Source organism: Capra hircus, chromosome 21, assembly GCF_001704415.2.
Source record: "Capra hircus breed San Clemente chromosome 21, ASM170441v1, whole genome shotgun sequence".
Classification (NCBI taxonomy): Eukaryota; Metazoa; Chordata; class Mammalia; order Artiodactyla; family Bovidae; genus Capra; species Capra hircus.
The window spans coordinates 990,417-1,015,764 of NC_030828.1; positions in this window are offsets into that span (position 1 = coordinate 990,417).

Below are 25,348 nucleotides of genomic sequence, written 5' to 3' on the forward strand. Positions count from 1 at the left end.
GAGTTTAACATTTCTGTGGGCCTAACCCAGATTTCAGATGACAGGTAACAATATTATTCAAATGTTTCAAGATTTTTCCTAAAATCTCATTAATCCAGATTGCATCCAACAGACATACTATAAATAATTTATAAGAATGGCTAATATTTGAGAGCTTAATTAGAAATTATAGTCCTTTACAATGCACACTCCAGGAGCAAAGAAAGAATTTAAGATGTTGGAATACAAATCATTCATTAAGAAATAAAGTAGGCCAAGCTGTAGAGCTTTAAGCCAACTTTTTCACTCTCCTCTTTCACTTTCATCAAGAGGCTTTTGAGTTCCTCTTCACTTTCTGCCATAAGGGTGGTGTCATCTGCATATCTGAGGTTCTTGATATTTCTCCTGGAAATCTTGATTCCAGCTTGTGCTTCTTCCAGCTCAGTATTTCTCATGATGTACTCAGCATATAAGTTAAATAAGCAGGGTGACAATATACAGCCTTGACGTACTCCTTTTCCTATTTGGAACCAGTCTGTTGTTCCATGTCCAGTTCTAACTGTTGCTTCCTGACCTGCATAGAGGTTTCTCAAGAGGCAGGCCAGGTGGTCTGGTATTCCCATTTCTTTCAGAATTTTCCAGTTTATTGAGATCCACACAGTCCAAGGCTTTGGCATAGTCCATAAGGCAGAAGCAGATGTTTTTCTGGAACTCTCTTGCTTTTTCGATGATCCAGCAGATGTTGGCAATTTGATCTCTGGTTCCTCTACCTATTCTAAAACCAGCTTGAACATCTGGAAGTTCACAGTTCACATATTTCTGAAGCCTGGCTTGCAGAATTTTGAGCATTACTTTATTAGCCTGTGAGATGAATGCAATTGTGCGTTAGTTTGAGCATTCTCTGGCATCACCTTTCTTTGGGATAGGAATGAAAACACCTTTTACAGTCCTGTGGCCACTGCTGAGTTTTCCAAATCGGCTGGTATACTGAGTGCAGCACTTTCACAGCATCATCTTTCAGGATTTGAAATAGCTCAACTGGAATTCCATCATCTCCACTAGCTTTGTTCACAGTGATGCTTTCTAAGGCCCACTTGAAGCGTCTGCCTACAATCATCCCAGTTAAGGGAAAATTTAGTCTCTTTTACCTTTAATAAAAATAGATCTTTTAAAACTTTCCTTATCAAAAATACATCTTACTTTCTTTGCATAATGGGGCTTTATTTTTTTCTTTACCAATGGTACCATCATTACCAATTTTCTTTACCATTCACACTATAGTAATTTTCAAAAATTAATTAGAAAGGAGATCCAACCAGTCTATTCTTAAGGAGATCAGTCCTGGGTGTTCATTGGAAGGACTGATGCTAAAGCTGAAACTCCAGTACTTTGGCCACCTCATGCGAAGAGCTGACTCATTGGAAAAGACTCTGATGCTTGGAGGAATTGGGGGCAGGAGGAGAACGGGACGACGGAGGATGAGATGGCTGGATGGCATCACCGACTCAATGGACATGAGTTTGAGTAAACTCCAGGAGTTGGTGATGGACAGGGAGGCCTGGTGTGCTGCGATTCATGAGGTCGTAAAGAGTCGGACATAACTGAGAAACTGAACTGAATTAAACTAACTGGGATGATTAGCTATTCTGGAATGAGGAAAAGGAAAGCAATAATTAGAAAACTGCATTGATATTTAAAAATAAAAACTAAGCTTTAGAATATTTTGCGGAAGGAGTCTTGAAGAAGAAACATTATCATGTTTGGTTAGACCTGGTGAAGATTATATATATTTATTTATAAGGTTTTCAAAAAAAAAAAAAAAAGCCTTACTGCACTAATGTAAATTAATTTTTTTCTTTTTCTTTTTTTTTTTTTACTTTATTTTGCTTTACAATACTGTATTGGTTTTGCCGTACATTGACATGAATCAGTCACGGGTGTACATGAGTTCCCAATTCTGAACCCCCCTCCCACCTCCCACCTCATATCATCTCTCTGGATCATCCCCGTTGCACTAATGTAAATTTAGAATTTAGTTCTGTCCCTACTAAACAGGAGATGTTTCTTAGAGTGAGAGTCTACCATTAATAAGAAAGAGTAAAGTAATCTTTCCTTTATCTTTCAAATATTCTGCCTAGAAAACTGATACATTGTTTCAAAAATATTACCTTATGCTTCATGTTATATTTATCAAGGCTTTGATTGTTTAAGAAACCAGAGTCTTCTCAATATTAAGAGAGATATATTTTTAAAACAGTGCAACTTTCTGTATTTGCCTTTGAAATATAATTGTAACTTTGCTACAATTTTCTTACAGTGAACCTACTTAGTCAAGTGTTTGATCTTTGACAAGTTCCTTCCTTCCAAAAGACAAAAGGTGCCATCTTTAACTCAAACTAACATTTAGACTTCTCAGAAAGTCCCTGAAAAATAAAGAGAGGCAAAGGATTTGTCTCTCCCTTGTAAAAGGAAGATGCTAAACTAAATAATTTATTTGCATATAAAATGTGCAAGAAAACTGTGAAATAAGAATTGATGATAAAACTTTGTCAGTTCTATGTGTGTGATTATATTTTACTAATATAGAAGTTGCAGAAATTACTAAAGATAATGAAACTTGTCAATATGCCCATTGCCTCCTCTGCTAAGGGCCCCTTTGTTGACCATTCACTCAGGAAACACATATCATATTTATATATTTGTTGTTGTTCAGTCACTCAGTTGTGTCTGACTCTTTTGACCCCATGAACTGCAGCACACCAGGCTTCCCAGACCTTTACTGTCTCCCAGAGTTTGCCCAGACTCATGTCCATTGAGTCAATGATGCCATCCAACCATCTCATCCTCAGTAGCATCCTTCTCCTCCTGCCCTCAAACTCCTGCTGCCCTCCTCCTGCCAGCATCAGGGTCTTTTCAAATGAGTCGGCTCTTTGCATCAGGTGGCCAAAGTTTTTGAGCTTTGGCTTTTTTTTTTTTTTCACTTTATTTTACTTTACAATACTGTATTGGTTTTGCCATACATTGACATGAATCTACCACCGGTGTACATGCGTTCCCAAACAACATGAGTCCTTCCAATGAATGTCAGGATTGATTTATTTAGATTTTGACTGGTTTGATCTTCTTGCTGTCCAAGGGAGGCACAAGAGTCTTTTCTAGCACCATAGTTTGAAAGCATCAATTCTTCATAACTCAGTCTTCTTTGTAAGCCAACTTAAATTTGTACATGACTATTGGAAAAGCCATAGCTTGGTGATATGGACCTCTCCTGGCAAAGTAGTATCTCTGCTTTTTAATATGTTGCTTAGGTGTGTCAGTTTTCCTTCCAAGAAGCAAGTGTTGGTTTTGTTTTGTTTTTGTTTTCGTTTTTGTTTTTTTTAACTTCATAGCTGCAGTCACTATTGGCAGTGATTTTGGACTCCAAGAAAATAAAATCTTTCAGTTTCCACTTTTTCCCTCTTCTATTTGCCATGAAGTTACAGAACTGGATGTCATGATCTTAGGTTTTTGCATGTTAAGTTTCAAGCCAGATTTTTCACTCTCTTCATTCACTCTCATGAAAACCCCCTTAGTTCCTCTTCACTTTCTGCTATTAGAGTGGTATTATCTGCATATCTGAGGTTGCTGATATTTTTTTTCTAATAATTTTGATTCCAACCTGTGATTCATGCAGTCCAATATTTCACGTGATGTATAATTGATGTGTTTGAACTGTGGTGTTGGAGAAGACTCTTGAGAGTCCCTTGGACTGCAAGGAGATCCAACCAGTCCATTCTGAAGGAGATCAGCCCTGGGATTTCTTTGGAAGGAATGATGCTAAAGCTGAAGCTCCAGTACTTTGGCCACCTCATGCGAAGAGTTGACTCGTTGGAAAAGACTCTGATGCTGGGAGGGATTAGGGGCAGGAGGAGAAGGGAATGCCCCAGGATGAGATGGCTGGATGGCATCATGGACTCGATGGACGTGAGTCTGAGTGAACTCCAGGAGATGGTGATGGACAGGGAGGCCTGGCGTGCTGCGATTCATGGGGTCGCAAAGAGTCGGACATGACTGAGCGACTGAACTGAACTGACCTGAATATAAGTTAAATAAACACGGTGACAATATACAGCTTTGTTGTACTTCTATCCTAATTTTGAACCAGTCAGTTGTTCCATGTTCAGTTCTAACTGTTGCTTCTTGGCCTTCATACAGGTTTCTCAAGAGGCAGGTAAAGTGGTCTGATATTCACATTTCTATAAGAATTTTCACACTTTGTTGTGATCCACATAATCAAAGGATTTACCATAGTCAATGAAGTAGAAGTAGGTATTTTTCTAGCATTCCTTTGTTTCTCTATTGTACAACAAATGTTGACAATTTGATCTTGGGTTCCTCTGCCTTTTCTTTTCTTTTTTTTTTTTAACGGCCCGGACCCCCGAGGCCCGGGCGGGCTGCGGCGCCGGCGGCCCGCGGAGCTTGCGAAGCCGCTCTCGCGTCGCGCTCTCGGCCCTGCCGCGCGGGCCCCGCCGGCCGCGCCGCTCGCTCCCGGGCTGCGCTCGCCGGCGCTCCTCGCAGCCGCGGAGACAATCTCCTCTGCCTTTTCTAAAGCTAGCGTGAACATTTGGAAGTTCTTAGTTCACATAGTGCTGAAGCCTAGCTTTAAGGGTTTTGAACATAACCTTGCTAACATATGAAATGAGTGTAATTGTGCAGTAGTTCAACCATTCTTTGGCATTGCTCTTCTTTGGGATTGGAATGAAAACAGAACTTTCCCAGCCCTGTGTCCACTGCTGAGTTGTCCAAGTTTGCTGACATATTGAGTACAGCAATTTAACAGCATCATGTTTAGGATTTTTAATAGCTCAGCTGGAATTCTTTCACCTCCACTAGTTTTGTTCATAGTAACAGTTCCTAAAGCCAACTTGACTTCACATTCCAAGATATTTCTGGCTCTAGGTGAGTGACCACACCATCATGGTTATCCAGGTCATTAAGACTTTTTTCTATAGCTTTTCTATGTTCTTTCCACCTCTTCTTAAACTCTTCTGCTTCAGTTAGGGCCTTACCATTTCTGTCCTGTATCATACCCATCTTTGCATGAAATGTTCCCTTGATATTTTCAGTTTTCTTGAAGAGATCTGTAGTTTTTCCCATTCTATTGTTTTCCTCGTTTCTTTGCATTGTTCAGTTAAGAAGGCCTTCTTATCACTCCTTGCTATTCTCTGGAACTCTGCATTCAGTTACGTATATCTTTATCTTTATGCCTTTCCTTTTTTATTTCCCTTTCCTAAGGTATTTGGAAGCCCTCCTGAGATAACCACTTTGTCTTCTTGCCTTTCTTTTTCTCTGGAATGATTTTGGTCATATCCTCATGTACAATACAATGAACTTTCATCCATAGTTATTCAGGCACTATGTCTACCAGAACCAAACCCCTGGATCTATTCACTACTTCCACTCTATATTCCTAAGGGATTTGATTTATGTCATACCTGAATCATCTAGTGGTTTTCCCTACTTTTTTTCAATTTAATCCTGAATTTTTTAATTAGGATCTCATGATCTCCAGGTCTTATTTTTGCTGACTGTGTAGAGCTTCTCTGTCTTCAGCTGGAAAAAAATACAACCAAAATGATTTTAGTACTGACCATTCTGTGGTGTCCATGTGTAGAGTTGTTCCTTGGGTTATTGGAAAGGGGCATTTGCTATGACCATGTGTTCTCTTGACAAAACTCTATTAAACTTTGCCCTGTTACATTTTTTTCTCTAAGATCAAAGTACCTCGTTACTCCAGGTAACTTTTGACTTCCTACTTTTGAATGTCAATCCCATATGATGAAAAGGACATCTGTTTCTGGTGCTACTTCTAGAAGATCTTGTAGGTCTTCATAGAACCAATCAACTTAAGCTTCTTTGGCTTTGGTGGCTGGGGCTGCTCTTCCCCAGTAGAATACTGGACACTTTCTGACCTGGGGGGCACATCTTCTGGTGCCACATCTTTTTGCCTTTTCATAATGCTCATGGAGTTCTCACAGCAAGAATACTGAAGTGGTTTGCCATTCCCTCCTCCAGTGTACCACATCTTGTCTGTACTCTTCAGTATGATATGTCCATCTTGGGGGGCCCTGCATGACATGGCTCATAGCTTCATTCAACTATGCAAGCCCATTTTCCAGGACAAGGTTGTGATCTATGAAAGGGAAATGCAGAATATATTTCCTCAAAAATCCAAAGAGAGCCACAAGACATTTTCCCTTTTACTTGGTTGTAAGAGGAGTCAGTTGCAAAAATTTATCCTTCACCCCAAAAGGAATACCTCTACAACCCACACATCTGTGAATCCATTAAAATGTAAAGGTCTTTAATTTTAAGTATGATATATTAAATATGAAACAAGCTCTCTCTAATCACTACTAAATGATCAGGGATTCATTAGTGAGTACAACTACTAAACCATTGCCTCAGAAATGTCTTTTGAAGCTGGCTGGTACATATTATGATTCTTAAGTCTTTGGGAATATTCTTGAACCTGAATTAAGGTACTAGACAAAGAGAGGCTGGGTTACAGTCCTAGGTTTCACAGATACAAAAATGTTATATGCACAGAAATATAAAATCAGCTGTCATTAAAATCTTTATAAAATCAGCTATCATTAGAATTATAGCAATGGACATTTTAAATCATTTTCCATTCACACAGAGGTTGTTTAACTTTGATATTTTTTTTCAAAGTATTTACAACTAACTACATTCAAGAATGCACCATGCTGGCATCATGAGACCAAGTTTGAGTAAAATTTTACAAAATAAATGAACAAGTTGATGAATTAATAAACTGCTGATCCAAGATCTAGCAAAACAAAAAGTAATTACCATTCCTGAAGTAACTGATGAGAACCATTGTGATTTTTGATGCATTTGTTTCAAACATTTCTGGGTATTAATATTTGCTTATGAAATATTAACTGAAGATCCTCTTGATGAAAGTGAAAGACAATGAAAAAGCTGGCTTAAAACTAACATTCAAAAAATGAAGACCATGGCATCCGATCCCATCACTTCATGACAAATAGATGGGAAAGCAATGGAAACAGTGACAGACTATTTTCGTGGGCTCCAAGATCAGTGCAGATGGTGACTGCAGCAATGAAATTAAAAGATGCTTTTCTCCAAGATCACTGCAGATGGTGACTGCAGCAATGAAATTAAAAGATGCTTGCTCCTTGGAAGAAAACTTATGACCAACCTAGACAGCACACTAAAAAACACATTACTTTGCCAACAAAGGTCCATCTAGTCAAAGCTATGTTTTTTTCCAGTAGTCATGTATGGATGTGAGAGTTGGACCATAAAGAAAGCTGAGTGCCAAAGAAATGATGCTTTTGAACTTTGGTGTTCAAGAAGACTCTTGAGAGTCCCTTGGATTGCAAGGAGATCAAACCAGTCAATCCTAAAGGAAATCAGTCCTCGGGGTTCATTGGAAGGACTGATGCTAAAGCTGAAGCTCCAATACTTTGGCCACCTGATGTGAAGAACTGACTCACTGGAAAAGACCTTGATGCTGAGAAAGATTGAAGGCAGGAGGAGAAGGGGACGGCAGAGGGTGAGATGGTTGGATGGCATCACTGACTCAATGGACATGAGTTTGGGCAACCTCTGGGAGTTGATGATAAACAGAGAGGCCTGACATGCTGCAGTCCATGGGGTCACAAAGAGTCGGACATGACTGAGCGACAGAACTGAACTGAATATTTATTTTCAAGATCAAATGAAGTAATTTTCTTTTGTTATGTTTAACTTTTAGCAATCTGGTAAAATGGACCTTTGTGACCAAAAATGCCTCAATTACTTTTTCTTCCTACCTAGTCATCCAGAATTTGAAAACAGTGTGTAGTCTTGCTTTTATGTAAATATTTGTATAAGTTTAATAAGAATCCATTTCTAATGAGATGGATGAAACTGGAGCTGATTATACAGAGTGAAGTAAGCCAGAAAGAAAAATACCAATACAGTATACTAACACATATATATGGAATTTAGAAAGATGGTAATGATGACCCTGTATGTGAGACAGCAAAAGAGACTCAAATGTGTAGAGCGGACTTTTGGACTCTGAGGGAGAGGGAGAGGGTGGGATGATTTGGGAGAATGGCATAGAAACATGTATACTATCAGGCAAGAAACAAATCGCCAGTCTATGTTCAATGCAGGATACAGGATGCTTGGGGCTGATGCACGGGGATGATCCTGAGAGATGATATGGGGTGGGAGGTGGGAGGGGGGTTCATGTTTGGGAACGCGTGTACACCCGTGGTGGATTCATGTCAATGTATGGCAAAACCAATACAGTATTATAAAGTAAAATAAAGTAAAAATAAAAATTTAAATAAAAAAAGGAATCCATTAACTTTATAATAGGACATGTTTAGAAACATCTATTATATTGACAAAGCTTTAATGTCATTACAATGATGTTCACTGAATCAGATATGACCAGACAGTTTTAAAAACCTCAAGTCAGCTTTAAGAAGCTATGGATGTGCATAAATCTCCCAATGGAAATACATATCTTGTATAATTTTCCACCTTACAGATCAGAAAATAAGGTTACTTCTGACTTGCCCAGGAATGTCAGAACACTTTGGTGATACTTAGAGAGAGGAAACCAAATCTTTAGGTTTTATAATGCCACAACAAGGCTGTGATCCATGAAGGGGAGTAATATACATATATTAATATATACGTATATAAATATATGTGTGTCATATACTAATACACAGAATTATTAAAAGTATGTGATAGCCATAAAAAGTATGTGATAGCTGTTTGAAGAAATATGGATGTACCTTAGAGTCCATTTTATCCAACATATAATTGATATACTAATCTAATGTGTCTAATTTTTTCCCTAGTCACAATTAGAGTGGAAGTGGAGGTAAAGCCACACAATTTTACTAGAAGTTTCTCTAATTCTTCAACTTTTGTGCATATTAATGACAAAATACTTTTATTTGCAAATAAGGACTTAATCAGGTAGAAAGAACACTGGGCTTGGAACCAATGACCTGGAGTACAGTCTTGGCCACTGAGTGCCCATGAGCATGTTTCTTCTTTCTTCCATGTTATGGGTCACGGAGTGACCCCACTTCCAATATAACCAGGACAATCTTCATTTATAATAATTGTCTAAGAAAAAATTTTAATAGTAAAATGAATGAGTCAGACATCGACAAATGGCCTAGGATATCACTTATAGGTGGAAACTAAAAATTGATACAAATGAACTTATTTGCAAAAGAGAAATAGGCTCACAAATGCAGAAACAATCTTATGTTACCAAAGGGGGTTGTGAAGTGGGAGAGAAGATAAATTAGGAGTTTAGGATTAATAAATACACACTACTATGTATAAAATAAGTTAACAAACATGGTCTACTGTGCAGCACAGGAAACTATACTCAATATCTAGTAACAACCTATAAAATGGAAAATAATCTGAAAAAGAATGAATATATTCATATACATATTTACATATACAGGTCACTTGTTATACAGTTGAATCTAACACAAAATTGTAAATTAGTCATATTTTAATTTCTAAAAATCTCTGATAGACAGTGGAATGGACTAGGCATATTGCTATGCTTTTCTTATTTCATTAGTGTATAAAATACTGAACATTAAAAAGAAACCATATGTCACAAATATAGCACTTAAGCTCATCACATAGAGCTAGGGAACCTTGGACTTCTTTTTTTTCTTTGAATGAATGAATTTTTTATTTCAAGAAATAATTTCGATTACTGAATAAATTATCTTCCTGAGATATTTAAATTTAAAATATTGAAAAGTTGTAATATTGTTACAATGACATCTCTTTATGGGGATACTAAAACTAATGATTGAGTTATGGTTTGCATTTCCATTTCATATAAACAATTCTCCTGTTGAATTTAATTATTTTTGATTGACAAAAGTTTGTCTCCCTGAAGTTATAGTCTTCCTAAATTAGATTTTATGTATGCTAACACAGAGCTAGAACAAACAATATCACAATTTGTATGGAAATACAAAAAACCTCGAATAGCCAAAGCAATCTTGAGAAAGAAGAATGGAACTGGAGGAATCAACCTGCCTGACTTCGGGCTATACTACAAAGCCACAATCATCAAGACAGTATGGTACTGGCACAAAGACAGACATATAGATCAATGGAAACAAATAGAAAGCCCAGAGATAAATCCACACACCTATAGACAGCTTATCTTTGACAAAGGAGGCAAGACTATACAATGAATTAAAGACAATCTCTTTAACAAGTGGTGCTGGGAAAACTGGTCAACCACTTGTAAAAGAATGAAACTAGAACACTTTCTAACACCATACACAAAAAAAAACTCAAAATGGATTAAAGATCTAAATGTAAGACCAGAAACTATAAAACTCCTAGAGGAGAACATAGGCAAAACACTCTCCGACATAAATCACAGCAGGATCCTCTATGATCCACCTCCCAGAATACTGGAAATAAAAGCAAAAATAAACAAATGGAATCTAATTAAAATTAAAAGCTTCTGCACAACAAAGGAAACTATAAGCAAGGTGAAAAGACAGCCTTCTGAATGGGAGAAAATAACAGCAAATGAAGCAACTGACAACTAATCTGAAAAATATACAAGCAACTTATGCAGCTCAATTCCAGAAAAATAAATGATCCAATCAAAAAATGAGCCAAAGAACTAAATGGACATTTCTCCAAAGAAGACATACAGATGACTAACAAACACATGAAAAGATGCTCAACATCACTCATTATCAAGAAATGCAAATCAAGACCACAATGAGGTACCATTTCACACCAGTCAGAATGGCTGCAATCCAAAAGTCCACAAGCAATAAATGCTGGAGAGGGTGTGGAGAAAAGGGAACCCTCTTACACTGTTGGTGGGAATGCAAACTAGTACAGCCACTATGGAGAACAGTGTGGAGATTCCTTAAAAAACTGCAAATAGAACTACCATATGAGCCAGCAATCCCACTTCTGGGCATACACACCAAGGAAACCAGAACTGAAAGAGACACGTGTACCCCAGTGTTCATCGCAGCACTGTTTATAATAGCCAGTACATGGAAGCAACCTAGATGTCCATCAGCAGATGAATCGATAAGAAAGCTGTGGTACATATACACTATGGAGTATTACTCAGCCATTAAGAAGAATACATTTGAATCAGTTCTAATGAGGTGGATGAAACTGGAGCCTATTATACAGAGTGAAGTAAGCCAGAAAGAAAAACACCAATACAGTATACTAACACATATATATGGAATTTAGAAAGGTAGTAATGACAAGTCTATATGCAAGACAGCAAAAGAGACACAGATGTAAAGAACAGACTTTTGGACTCTGGGAGAGGGAGAGGGCGGGATGATTTGGGAGAATGGCATTGAAACATGTATACTATTATGTAAGAAACGAATCGCTAGTCTAGGTTCAATGCAGGATACAGGATGCTTGGGGCTGGTGCACTGGGATGACCCAGAGAGTTGATCTGGGGAGGGTGGTGGGAGGGGGGTTCAGGGTTGGGAACTCATGTACACCTGTAGTGGATTCATGTCAATGTATGGCAAAACCAATACAGTATTGTAAAGTAAAAAACTAAAATTTAAATAAAAAAATTAAAAAACATTCAGACTTCTGATTTTCAGAAGGAAAAAAAATAATAAAATAAATCAGGTATGAAAGTTTTATGGTTTTCTGAATGAAATATAAATAAATGTTTCATAGTAGTTGAGAAAGGAAGTAGATGCCTCTATCTTGTAATTCATGCTATATTTGTTGCAAGGACAATTTTAGTATTCCATTAAACAGCATAATTACAAAGACTTTTTTGTGTTTTTAAATTTTGACCTAGTTAGAGTGGTCTTTGCAGCTACTGTTTCAAGCATGCTTCAAAGTTCCTTATTTATTGATGTTGCATGTTGTGTTTGTGTGACAGTCACTAACTTCAGTGAAAGGAATTTAAAGATATTCAGAAAAGAGATTCTCAAGGAATTCACTGTGGAGCAGAAAGTCACACTGATATCTAATAATGATATTAATGATGTGGAAGGCAATGGCACCCCACTCCAGTTTTCTTGCCTGGGAAATCCCATGGACGGAGGAGCCTGGTAGGCTGCAGTCCATGGGGTCTCTAAGAGTCGGACACGACTGAGCGACTTCACTTTCACTTTTCACTTTCCTGCACTGGAGAAGGAAATGGCAACCTACTCCAGTCTTCTTGCCTGGAGAATCCCAGGGACGGGGGAGCCTGGTGGGCTTCCATCTATGGGGTGGCACAGAGTCGGACACGACTGACGTGACTTAGCAGCAATAGCAGCATGGGCTGAATACTGTGGAAATGTAGATGATGAAGTGACAGATTTTGGGATCTTTGGAGACGTCTTCATAGTGAATGTTTGTTTTAATAATATCTTCACATTTTTATATCACCTTGTTGATATATCAGGCTGTAGAGAAGTACTTTTTTAATTGTTGGCTTATAAAATCTTGTTACTATAAAGGCAAACAAGCATGACATGAGATCCAATTTTAATAAAATGTTGTAAGGAAGTGAAATAAAATCACCCATATTACTTCCATTAAGACATAATAGTCATTATAAATAATAACTTATACAATGTTGAGGTAAATATCCTTCTAGCCTATGCATTTCTCACATAATTTGAGAAATTGTAAATGTAGACAAAATGAGAATTCTATTTTAATTGTGTATGGCAACCCACTCCAGTATTCTTGCCTGGAGAATCCCATGGACGGAGAAGCCTGGTGGGCTACAGTCCACGGGGTCGCAAAGAGTCGGACACAACTGAGTGACTTAACCAACTTTCTATAAACAGTTTCCCATGTGTCTAAAAACCACTCATGAAAGATCTGAAGGACTAACAAGCATACTCATATATTTAGCCACTTGCCTATTATTAACTATTTGGTTTGTCTTATTGTCAAAGTTCCAATAATGCTATCATGTATTACAGATTATTACCCTAAAATAAATATCTGGATATTCATACTAGAGAAACAATGAGTAGCACTTAGATACAGTATTTTGACAACCAACTTCTTTATCAAACTTGCGAAATATTTGCATAAAAGAAGAGAAATGAGAAATCTCAAATAAATAACCTAACTTACCAACTAAAATTATTAGAAAAATAAAGGCAAGCAACACCAAAAGTCAGCAGAAGGAAGGAAATAATAAATATAAAAGAAAAATAAATAAAACAGAGATTTAAATCAACATAAAAGTAAAATCAGGAGCTGGCTCTTTGAAAGGATAAACAAAATTAACAAAGCCCTAGCCAAGCTCACCAAGAAATAAAGAGAGTGAACCCAAGTTACAAAAAGATAACAAATGAAAACAGGAGGATTAACAAGCTATGACACAGCGATGCAAAAAAAATATGGGAGAATTTTATGAAAAACTATATACCAACAAGCTAAACAGCCTAGAAGAAGTGCATATGTTTCTAGAAATGTACAACCTACCAAAACTGAATAGAGAAGAGATATATAACTTGAATAGACTGAGCACGAGAAGTCAAACAGAATCTGCAGTTTTAAAAAATTAAATAAAAACTCTCTGCAAACAAAAGTCCAAGACCAAATGACGCCACTGACGAAATCTACCAAACATATAAAAATCTTATACAGATCCTTCTGAAACTTCTGAAAAAAGTCAATTGACTAGGAGGGACCACTCCCAAAGTCATTCTATAAAGCCACCATCAACTTGATAACAAAACCAGAAAGAAAGACTATCAATAAAGAAAACTGCTAGCCAATATCTATGATGAACATAGATGCAAAAATTCTCAATAAAATATTAGCAAACTGAATCCATAAAAATATTATACATACCAAGGCCACAAGAATATTTCAACGTATGCAAATTAATCAGTGTGATACACTATAACAACAAAACAAAAGATAAAACTATCTCAATAGAGATAGTTTCAGAAATCACTTGGTAAAATTCAACATCCACTCATGACAAAAACACTTATGAAAGTAGGTATAGAAGGAGTTATTTCAACATAGCAAAAGTTACTAATGACAAATCCACATCCAGTATAATACTCAATGGTGAAAATATTAATGCATATATATGGAATTTAGAAAGATGGCATTGACAACTCTATATACAAGACAGTGAAATAGACACAGATGTAAGGAACAGACTTTGGGACTATGTGAGAGAAGGTGAGGGTGGGATGATTTGTGAGAATAGCATGGAAACATGTATATTACCATATGTAAAATAGATGACCAGTGCAGGTTTGATGCATGAAGCAGGGCACTCAGGGCTGGTGCTCTGGGACAACCCAGAGGGATGGGGTGGGGAGGGAGGAGGGTGGGGTCTCAGGGTGGGGTGAAACATGTACACTCGTGGCTGATTCATGTCGATGTATGGCAAAAACCACCACAGTATTGTAAAGTAATTAGCCTTCAATGAAAGTAAATAATATTTTTTTTTTTAAGCTGAAAGTGTTTCTGCTAACATCTGGACAAAGACAAGGATGCCCACTCTTACCACTTCTATTCAACACAGTATTGGAAGTCCTAGCCATAGCAATCAGATAAGAAAAATAAATAAATAAATAAAAGTTTTCTATATTGGAATGGAAGTAGTAAAATTGTCATTTTATGACATATTGTATGACATAGTACTATATAAAGAAAAATCTAAACAATCCAAACAGAAGCTACAAGAAATATAAGAAAGGTAAAGTTTAAAAAAATCTTTTAAATTGCATCAAGAATATCCTTAGGAATAAACCTAACTATCAAGATAAAAGACTTATCCGTAAGATTTTTTCTTTCATATTCTTTCTACTACTTATTAACACCTTTTCTTTTCAATGTTTTAAAACATACAAAATAACCTCTTTAACATGAGGTTTAAATGCAGTTGAGTACCTCTGTGCTGAACCCTGGAGTGGTGAATCTGAGCCCTTTAATAGTGTTTCTTAGATCACTAGAGTTCTGGACACAAACCCTCTTTCTTTTGATAGGTAGATGTTTGCAGACTCACCTCTTAGATGCAGGTCTTAAACGTTTGGGTGTCTATGGTGCTGCAGGCTCTGATGAGACACCCAGTCTGCTGTCCCGGGACCCAGCCCCTTCCACCAGTGGACTTACAACTGTACTGGGAAACTTTGGGCCCTGGTTCTACCAATCAGTGGGCAAGCACTAGTTGCGAGCTGCCTTGAACCCCAAGCCAGCCACCCTAGGATGTGATCCCATTCATCATCAAGCCCAGGACATAACCCCAAAATCCAGCATCCCCTGGGGTCCCACATTCAAAATCCCAGAGCCATTTGCATCAGGACACACTGGGATCTGTAGTTAGCCATGCCTAGATTTGATGTCACCCATCAATGGGCCAGAATCAGCCTTGAAAGACCACAAGCTCTGCAGAAGGCAACATTGAGACACAGATCCTCCCACAAGTAGGCTGGCACCAGCCCCAGAACTCCCCAGGCTGCCTAACCAGTCATGCCAGGATGCAGCTCTTTCCATCAGCAACCAGTAGGCCCCTAATCAGGAAAGACTTGGCATCCAACCATGCCAGGGAATAACCCCACCTAACACAGTTAGGTCACAGGTAGCCCATAGTAGTCAGTCAGCCCTGCCCCTAGAAAATGGCTTTCACAGCCCAATGTGGCTGGGGAAATCCCTAGAGAATATATCTCTGGTGAAAAGAGGGGTGTGCTGCTGAGCCCCATAGGACATATCCTACATTACCACTAATCCAAGATCAGAAAGCATAACCAACCTATGTTGGTATGTCTAATAACATACACTTTTTGTAAAATGAGATATAGAAGACTATGTTCCAAATAAAAAAGGAGATGTTTGCATCAAGATGGCAGAGTAGAAGGAATTGTGCTCATCGCCTCCTTTGAGAACTCCAAAATTGCAACTAACTGTTGAATACCCATCAATTGGAGGATTCTGGGACCCACCAAAAAAAGACACCCCATGTTCAAATAACATAAAGAAGCCACAACAAGATGGTTGGAGGGGTACAATCATGATAAAGTCTAATCCTATCCTTCCAGGTGAGTGACCCACAAACTGGAGGACAATAATATACAAGCAACTCCTACAGCTCAATTCCAGAAAAATAAATGACCCAATCAAAAAGTGGGCCAAAGAACTAAGCAGACATTTCTCCAAAGACATACAGATGGCAAACAAACACCTGAAAATATGTTCAACACCACTTATTATTAGAGAAATGCAAATCAAAACCACAATGAGGTACCATTTCATGCCAGTCAGAATGGCTGCTATCCAAAAGTCTACAACCAATAAATGCTGGAGAGGGTGTGGAGAAAAGGGAACCCTCTTACACTGTTGGTAGGAATGCAAAGTAGTACAGCCACTATGGATAACAGTGTGGAGATTCCTCAAAAAGCTGGAAATAGAACTGCCTTATGAGCCAGCAATCCCACTGCTGGACATACACCCCAAGGAAATCAGAATTGAAAGAGACATGTGTACCTCAGTGTTCATCACAGTACTGTTTATAATAGCCAGTACATGGAAGCAACCTAGATGTCCATCAGCAGATGAATCAATAAGAAAGCTGTGGTACATATACACAATGGAATATTACTCAGCCATTAAAAAGAATACATTTGAATCAGTTCTAATGAGGTGGATGAAACTGGAGCCTATTATACAGAGCGAAGTAAGCCAGAAAGAAAAACACCAATACACTATATTAATGCATATATATGGAATTTAGAAAGATGGTAATGATAACCCTGTATACGAGACAGCAAAAGAGACACAGATGTATAGAACAGCCTTTTGGACTCTGTGGGAGAGGGCGAGGGTGGGATGGTTTGGGAGAATGGCATTGAAACATGTATATTATCATATGTGAAATGGATCACCAGTCCAGGTTCAATGCATGATACAGGGCGCTCAGAGCTGGTGCACTGGGATGACCCAGAGGGATGGGATTGGGAGGGAGGCGGGAGGGGGGTTCAGGATTGGGAACACATGTACACCCGTGGCTGATTCATGTCAATGTATGGCAAAACCACTACAATATTGTAAAGTAATTAGCCTCCAAAAAATAAATAAATAAATAGAAGTGAAAAGAAAAAAGAAGTTCTTCCACTGTTGTGAAGGTTCTGAACTCCAGATCAGACTTCTCAGCCTGGGGCTCTGGCACAGGGATTAAGAATCCCCAGATAATCTGCCTTTGAAGGCCAATAGGATTTTATTACATGACTTCTGCAGGACTGGGGGAAACAGAAACTCCACACTTGGAGAGCACAAACAAAATCTCGCAGGCACAAAGACCCAAGGGAAAGGAGCAGTGACCCCATGGGAAACTGGACCACACCTACTTGCTATTTGGAGAGTCTCCTATAGAGGCTTGGGTCAAAAGTAGCTCACTATGGGGATGAGGGCATTGGCAGTAGCAGTCGTAGAAGTTGACCCTTGGTGTTAGTCCTCTTGGAGGTCACCATTAACACTACCATAGAGCCAGGTCACTGCAACCCAAACAACTAACAGGGAGTATAATACCACCCATCAGCAGATAATTGGATTAAAGTTTTACTGAGTACTGCCCTGAACACCAGAGCAAGACCCAGTTTTTACACTGTTAGTCCCTCCAATCAAGAAGCTTACACAAGCTTCTTAGCCTCATCCATCAGAGAGAGGACAGAAGAAGCAAGAAGCACAATCCTGTTGCAGCTAGAACAAAAACCACATCACAGAAAGTTAATCAAAATGAAAAAGCAGAGAGGTATGTCCCAAATAAAGAGAAAAGATAAAACCCCAGAAAAACAACTAAGTGTAGTGGTGATAGTCAACCGTGCAAAAAAGTATTCAGATTATAGTGATAGTAAAAATGATCCAAGGTCTTGAAAACAGAATGGAGAAGATGTAAGAAACTTTTACCAAAGACCTAAAAGAACTAAAGAACAAACAGGCACAAATGAACAATAGCAGAATAAATGAGGCAGAAACAATGGATAAGTGGCATGGAAGACAGAATGGTGGAAACCAATGATGCAGAACAGAATATAGAAAAATATAGAATCACTGATGCAGAACAACCTAAGAGATGTCTGGGACAACATTAAATGTACTAATATTTGCATTACAGGGATCCTAGAAGGAGAAGAGAGAGAAAGGACTCAAAAAAGTATTGGTAGAGATAATACCTGAAAGCATCCTTAACATGGGAAAGGAAATAGACAATGAAGTCCAGGAAGTGCAGAGAATCCAGGCAGGATAAATCCAAGGGGGAACACACAAGATACACAGTAATAAAACTGACAAAAGTTAAAGACAAAGATAAAATATTAAAAGCAACTAGGGAAAAATAACAAAAATAACAAATATTATATATATATATATATATATATATATATATATATATATATGTTCAGTTCAGTTCAGTTCAGTTCAGTTGCTCAGTCGTGTCCAACTCTTTATGACCCCATGAATTGCAGCACGCCAGGCCTCCCTGTCCATCACCAACTCCCGGAGTTCACTCAGACTCATGTCCATCAAATCAGTGATGCCATCCAGCCATCTCATCCTCTGTCGTCCCCTTCTCCTCCTGCCCCCAGTCCCTCCCAGCATCAGAGTCCTTTCCAATGAGTCAACTCTTCACATGAGGTGGCCAAAGTACTGGAGTTTCAGCTTTAGCATCATTCCTTCCAAAGAAATTTCAGGGCTGATCTTTAGAATGGACTGGTTGGATCTCCTTACATTCCAAGGGACTCTCAAGAGTCTTCTCCAACACCACAGTTTAAACGCATCAATTCTTCGGCCTTCTTCTCAGCCTTCTTCACAGTCCAACTGTAACATCCATACATGACTACTGGAAAAACCATAGCCTTGACTAGACGGACCTTAGTCGGCAAAGTAATAACTCTGCTTTTCAATATGCTATTTAGGTTGGTCATAACTTTTCTTCCAAAGAGTAAGCGTCTTTTAATTTCATGGCTGCAGTCACCATCTGCAGTGATTTTGGAGCCCCCAAAAATAAAGTCTGACACTGTTTCCACCGTTTCCCCATCTATTTCCCATATATCTGTGTATATTATCTTAGTAATTAAAAAAATTTAAATGAGTCTCAAAACTTCTAATCCAATTCTGAAAATATAAAGAAATATTACGTTGTATAAAAACAGGAAATTAACTTGTGATAGAGTAATATTAATGAAAATACAGATTTTGTTTAAATTTCACAAAATGTTATGCTAGTGTCAGTCATTTGTTTTCACACCTTATTTGAGATTCCACATTTTATTTAGTTGCATTGAATAACTTCAGCTGCATGCAACCAATGCTAGTAAAGTCTCTATTCATCTTTATTCTGTTACAGATATTTTCTAATTTTCCTTGTTATGGCTTCTTAGATATACCTGTCATTTAAAAATAAAAATTTGTTTCCAAATACATGGGATTTTTAAAGTATCTTTTATATTTGTTTTTCACTGATATTAATTTCTCATTTAAATGCTTTCTTCCCTGCAAAGGATGAACAAAGGGAGGGACAAAGCCTACAGTAGCAGCCTGTTATTTGTCACTGCCTCTACAAATTCTGGGAGCATCCAAGCACCAGTGACAGTGGATTGTCCACATGCAGAGGCAGAGTGAAACCCAAGTCCTTTCCTCTAACCCCTTCACCAAAGATATACAATCTGCACCACTGCCACAGGTTTTGTATACTCAGCAACTATCTGAACGGACATCTGCGTGGGCAACAGGCGCCCCCATGCCTGAGACGAGTCCGGCGTTAGCAGCCGTGGGCCTTGCGGAAGCACACATGCGCAGGCGGGGCCAAGGTCTGCACTGCTTCTCGGCGTGTGGCTGCTGCGGACCTGATATCTGATTTTAGCGGACCGACGTCTGTGGGTCTGTGACAGCGGCTTTGTGAGCTGTGCCTGAGGGATGCTAGGGCTAGTTTTCTGCATTCTCAGAGTGGGGCACAGGGAAAGTAAGGAAAACAGCAGCGTACTTTGTGATCCCATGGAACTGGTGACATGTGACACCAGAGTGCACTCCTCAGTGGACAGCTCTGGCAGAGGAATACTCAGTAGATTCTCTTAAGGTAGGAGTGCTCCAATTCTTCCTACCATACTACAGCTTAGAAATAGATCCGAGTCATCTCAGTGAGACGACCCAGAGGGATGGTAAGGGGAGGGAGGAGGGAGGGGGGGTTCAGGATGGGGAACACGTGTATACCTGTGGCGGATTCACGTTGATGTATGGCAAAACCAATACAATATTGTAAAGTAATTAACCTCCAATTAAAATAAATAAATTTATATTAAAAAAATAAAAGATTATGACCCTGTATGTGTATGTGAGACAGCAAAAGAGACACAGATGTGTAGAGTGGATTTTTGGACTCTGAGGGAAAGGGGGAGGGTGGGATGATTTGGGAGAATGGCATTGAAACATGTATACTATCATGTAAGAAACAAATCGCCAATCTATGTTCGATGCAGGATACAGGATGCTTGGGGCTGGTGCACGGGGATGATCCAGAGAGATGAAATGGGGTGGGAGGTGGGAGAAGCCTTCATGTTTGGGAACTCATGTACACCCGTGGTGGATTCATGTCAATGTATGGCAAAACCAATACAGTATTGTAAAGTAAAATAAAGTAAAAATAAAAATTAAAAAAATAATAATAATAAAAGAAAAAAGAAAAGAAAGAAATATAGTGTATTAGCCAAGTTCCCACTAAAAAATAATAATAATAATTAAAATAAATAAAATTTTTAAAAAAGAAATAGATCCAGGGGCTTTTACTCTAAGAACCAGTCTTTTACTCAAAGACTCTGCCACAGCAGGCTGTGACAACCACAGACCAAAGAAGAGGCCCCATTCAACTTCCAATGCAGAAACTGTTAACCCCAAAACATATCATACAGCCTATCAGAGGCTTCTTGGTCAGTGCCCACTCCAGTACTCTTGCCTGGAAAATCCCATGGACGGAGGAGCCTGGTAGGCTGCAGTCCATGGGGTTGCTGAGGGTCAGACACGACTGAGTGACTTCACTTTCACTTTTCACTTTCCTGCATTGGAGAAGGAAATGGCAACCCACTCCAGTGTTCTTGCCTGGAGAATTCCAGGGACGGTGGAGCCTGGTGGGCTGCTGTCTATGGGGTCGCACAGAGTCGGACAGGACTGAAGTGACTTAGCAGCAGCAGCAGCATCACACTGAGGAAAGAAACAGCAGGCATTCATACTAAAAAATAGCCTTTGCAGCAAAATATTAGATGCTTGCAGGGTACACATGGAAGTTCCTCTGTAAAAATAGCCTTTCAAGACCATAGTAGATAATTATTTCTCATAGAGTAAGAAAGTTTAAACTCATAAGGTAAGAAAATACAAGTAAAATGAAGAAGCAGATGAAACAACTCCCAAATGAAAGACCAAGAAAATTCCTACGAAAGAACAATGAAACAGACCTTTTCAGTCTAACAGATACCCAGCTCAAAAAGGGGACAATTACTAAATTACCCTAGTAATTCCCAATTACTAGGGAAGTTACTAAAAAGGGCTGTTGATAGAAATGCAGAAAAATGTAAATGCGAATTAGAAACCATAAAGAAGAATAAAACAAATAATTTCACAATTTGTATGGAAATACAAAAAACCTCGAATAGCCAAAGCAATCTTGAGAAAAAAATAGAAAAATTATTTGCCAAGATGAAAGTTGAGTTTAAGGCAATAAATAGCATATCGAATAATACAGAAGAGCTGATCTGGAAGATACTATAATTGAAATCACCCAAGCAAAAGAGCAGATAGAAAGACCCATGGGAAAATATAAAGTGTGCCAACCTATGCTCAATAAGGATCCCAGAAGGAAAAGAAAGAGAAAAGGCAATACAAAATGTATTTGAAGAAATTTTGGTTGAAAATTTCCCAAACCTAAAGAAGGAAACAGATACCCAGGTTTCCTAAAGAAGGAAACAGACATAACCTAAAGAAGGAAACAGATATAGAAAGCAGAGAGTGTCCCAAACAAGATGAACCCAAACAGACCTACACAAAGACATAATTGAAATGACAAAAATCAAATAGAGCAAGAGAAAAATAGAGTTAATTACAAGGGAACTCCCATAAAGCTCTCAGTTAATTTCTTTACAGAAATGTTGCAGGTCAGAAGGAGTATCAAAATATATTCAAGGTCCTGAAAGGCAAAAATCTTCAACTTTGGATATCCAACCCAGGAAGATTATCATTTAAAACAGGAGAGATCAAGAATTCCTCAGAGAAGCAAAAACTAAGAAATACAGTAATACTAAACCTATCCTAAAGGAATATTGAAAGTTCTTCTCTAAATAGATAAAAAGCAAAAATGTGAAGGAAATGGAAAATGATAGTTGGAAAGAAAGTTGCTTAGATAAACCAGGACACAGATTTTTTTTAATAATTTTTTTTTCTGTGAAAGCAAGAATAACCACAATGAACACCAAAGGTATAAATATGAAGATGTAAAAGAGAGCATTAAAATCATAAAATATGGGGAAGGATAGTAATAAAATGTTGATTACTTTTTAGGATGTGTTTGAACCTATGTGCGTACCAGTCTTAAGCCAAATAGATATAGGAAGGGGTTAACATATTTGAAACACAGAGTAGGCAGAAATCAAAATATACAATAGATTAACAAAAACAAAAAGAAGAGAACACAGGCATAATGTAAAAGAACATCATCAAACGGTTACCAAGTCCAAGTTCACTCTGCTTAATGAGAGATGCTGTTTTGAGGCAAGGAATATGACTTTATTTGGAAAGCTAGCTAACAGATAACATGGAAGACTAATGTCTCAAAATAACCATCTTATTGGGGTCTGGATGTCAGATTCTTTTATAGAATACGGGTAGAAGGAGGTGAGGAAGTAAAGTAATAAGGCCTTTAATCTTGCAAATGTCCCTTGGAATAGTCAGCACTAGGAAGGGGATATATTAATTTCTTCCTTCCTCCAGCCATCCACAGGTAGGTGGACAGGGAATTTCTGTTTAACATTCAGGCAGAGGGGTAGGGTTCCCCAAGGCTGGCCATTATGTATGGACAGTATTTTTTTAGTGAACAAAAGCAATGGGAAAAGAAAGTGAAAGTGAAAGAAACAAATCCAGTATGGAGTTGGTTCTTCCCTGTAACAAAACCACAAAAGAAAAAACAAAAAGGAAAAGAAAAGAAGAAGAAATACAAAATAAACTGGAAACAGGGATTAAAATGGCAAGAAATACATATCTATCAGTAATTACATTAAATATCAGTGGGCTAAATGCTCGAATTAAAGGACATAGAGTGGCAGATTGTATAAAAAAACAAGAATCTCAAATATGATGCTTACAAGAGACCCATTTAGGGCAAAAGACACATGTAGATTTAAAGTGAAGAGATGTAAAAAGATATTTCATGCAAATGGAAATAACAAGAAAGCTGGGGTAGCAATACTCATATCAGACAAAACAGACTTTACAACAAAAGCCATAAAGAAAGATAAAGGACACTATAAAAGATAAATGGATCAACACAAGAAGATACTACACTGATCAACATATATGCATCCAACTTAGGAGCACACAAATGTATAAAACAAATACTAACAGATATAAAGGGTGAAACTGACTGTATAGAATAATATTGACTGGATATAATAATAATGGAAGACTTTAATACCTCATTCATATCAACTGACAGATCTTCTAGAAAGAAACTCAATAAGGCAACAGAGATTCTAAATGATACAATAGAAGAGTTAGATTTAACTTATAGTTTCATGACATTACATTATTTTTAAAAACCCAGAATGCACATTCTATTAAAGAACACATAGAACATTCTCTAGGATAAATCATATACTATGGCATAAAACAGGACTCAACCAATTAAAGATGATGGAAATAATTTCAAGAATCTTTTCTGAGCACAATTATATGAAACTAGAAATCAAACACAGAAAAATAAATGAGAAAAAAATCTATCACATGGAGACTAAACAACACGAAGATAGCAGAGGAATCAGTGGACATGAGTGCATTTCTCTCCACAGATGCATCAGGACTACATCTAGAGATGCAATAGTTCTCATAAAACACTGGCTGAATATTAGCAGGAGTCTTGATCACCAGAAAAGACTATACAGATCCATGCATTAATTGGATAGGATGAAGGAATAAGGGAGAAGGTCCAAGCAGAATAGGACCTGAACACCAAGGAGGGGGAGGGGGGCTGAAGCAGAGAAGATGTTTCTACATCCAGGGAAATAAGTTGGAACGGAAGAGAATCATTTGAGGTTCTCAGAGGAGGGTGAAACAGCTGATTTGTAACAGTCAAAATGCATAAAGTGAAAAACACACAGCCAATCCTTGCCACAGCCCTACATACCCCAACCTGGAACACATGTCCACAAGTGTCCACAGAGGCTGGGAGCTGGAACATGGGGATTGGAGAGCAATCCTGGAGCCAGGACTGCTGTTGAATGCTGGGAGACAGCCTGAGGGAAGAGGAAGGAAGAAATCTACAACAGGGAATGCGTTTGGAGGAAAACCAAATGACCATGGAAACAGGGCACTATGGCTAAATCACACATAATTAGTGGAGCCACCACTATTGCATCTCTCTACCCACACACTGGAATTGGGAGCCAAGCAATAAAGAAGGACCAACAAGAATTTCCCTTAGAGCACCTGCTGCCAGAGATTAGAAAAATCTCCTAAAAGAGCTGTATCTCTTGTGTCTGGGGCTGCTGGCTTCATTCATACCTGGCACTGCCAGAGTCCCCATGACCTAAGCAGCCATGCAGACTTCATGCCCTGTTCTCATTGGGGCAGACACAATTCCTCCAGGACAGCCTAAGAAACAGAATCCTATGGGGGTGGCCTATATGCAGAGGTGGCAGTAAAACTACAACTGAGCTTCAGGGGCAGAGTTATTAAGGAAGAATATTGAAAACCTTTCCATCAGTCGCACAAGCTGCAGATTAGATCCGCAATATCAACTAAGTAGTCTCTGTATCTATGGAATATATAAAAGGACAATGAGTGATTCCACAGAAGAAAACATTCTAGCTCTGGAAGCTCTGAGTTTTGGAGGCATGCACATGCAGGAGTATGGCTGGATTATAGCCTAAAATGTTTTCACAGGATCTAAGCTTTCCTGGTGGTGCTAATGGTAAAGGACCTGCCTGCCAAAGCAAGAGGAATAAGAGACACAGGTTCGAGCCCTGGATCTAGAAGGTCCTCTGGAGGACAGCATGGCAAGCAACTCCAGTATTCTTGCCTATAGAATCCCATGATGGAGGAGCCTGGTGTG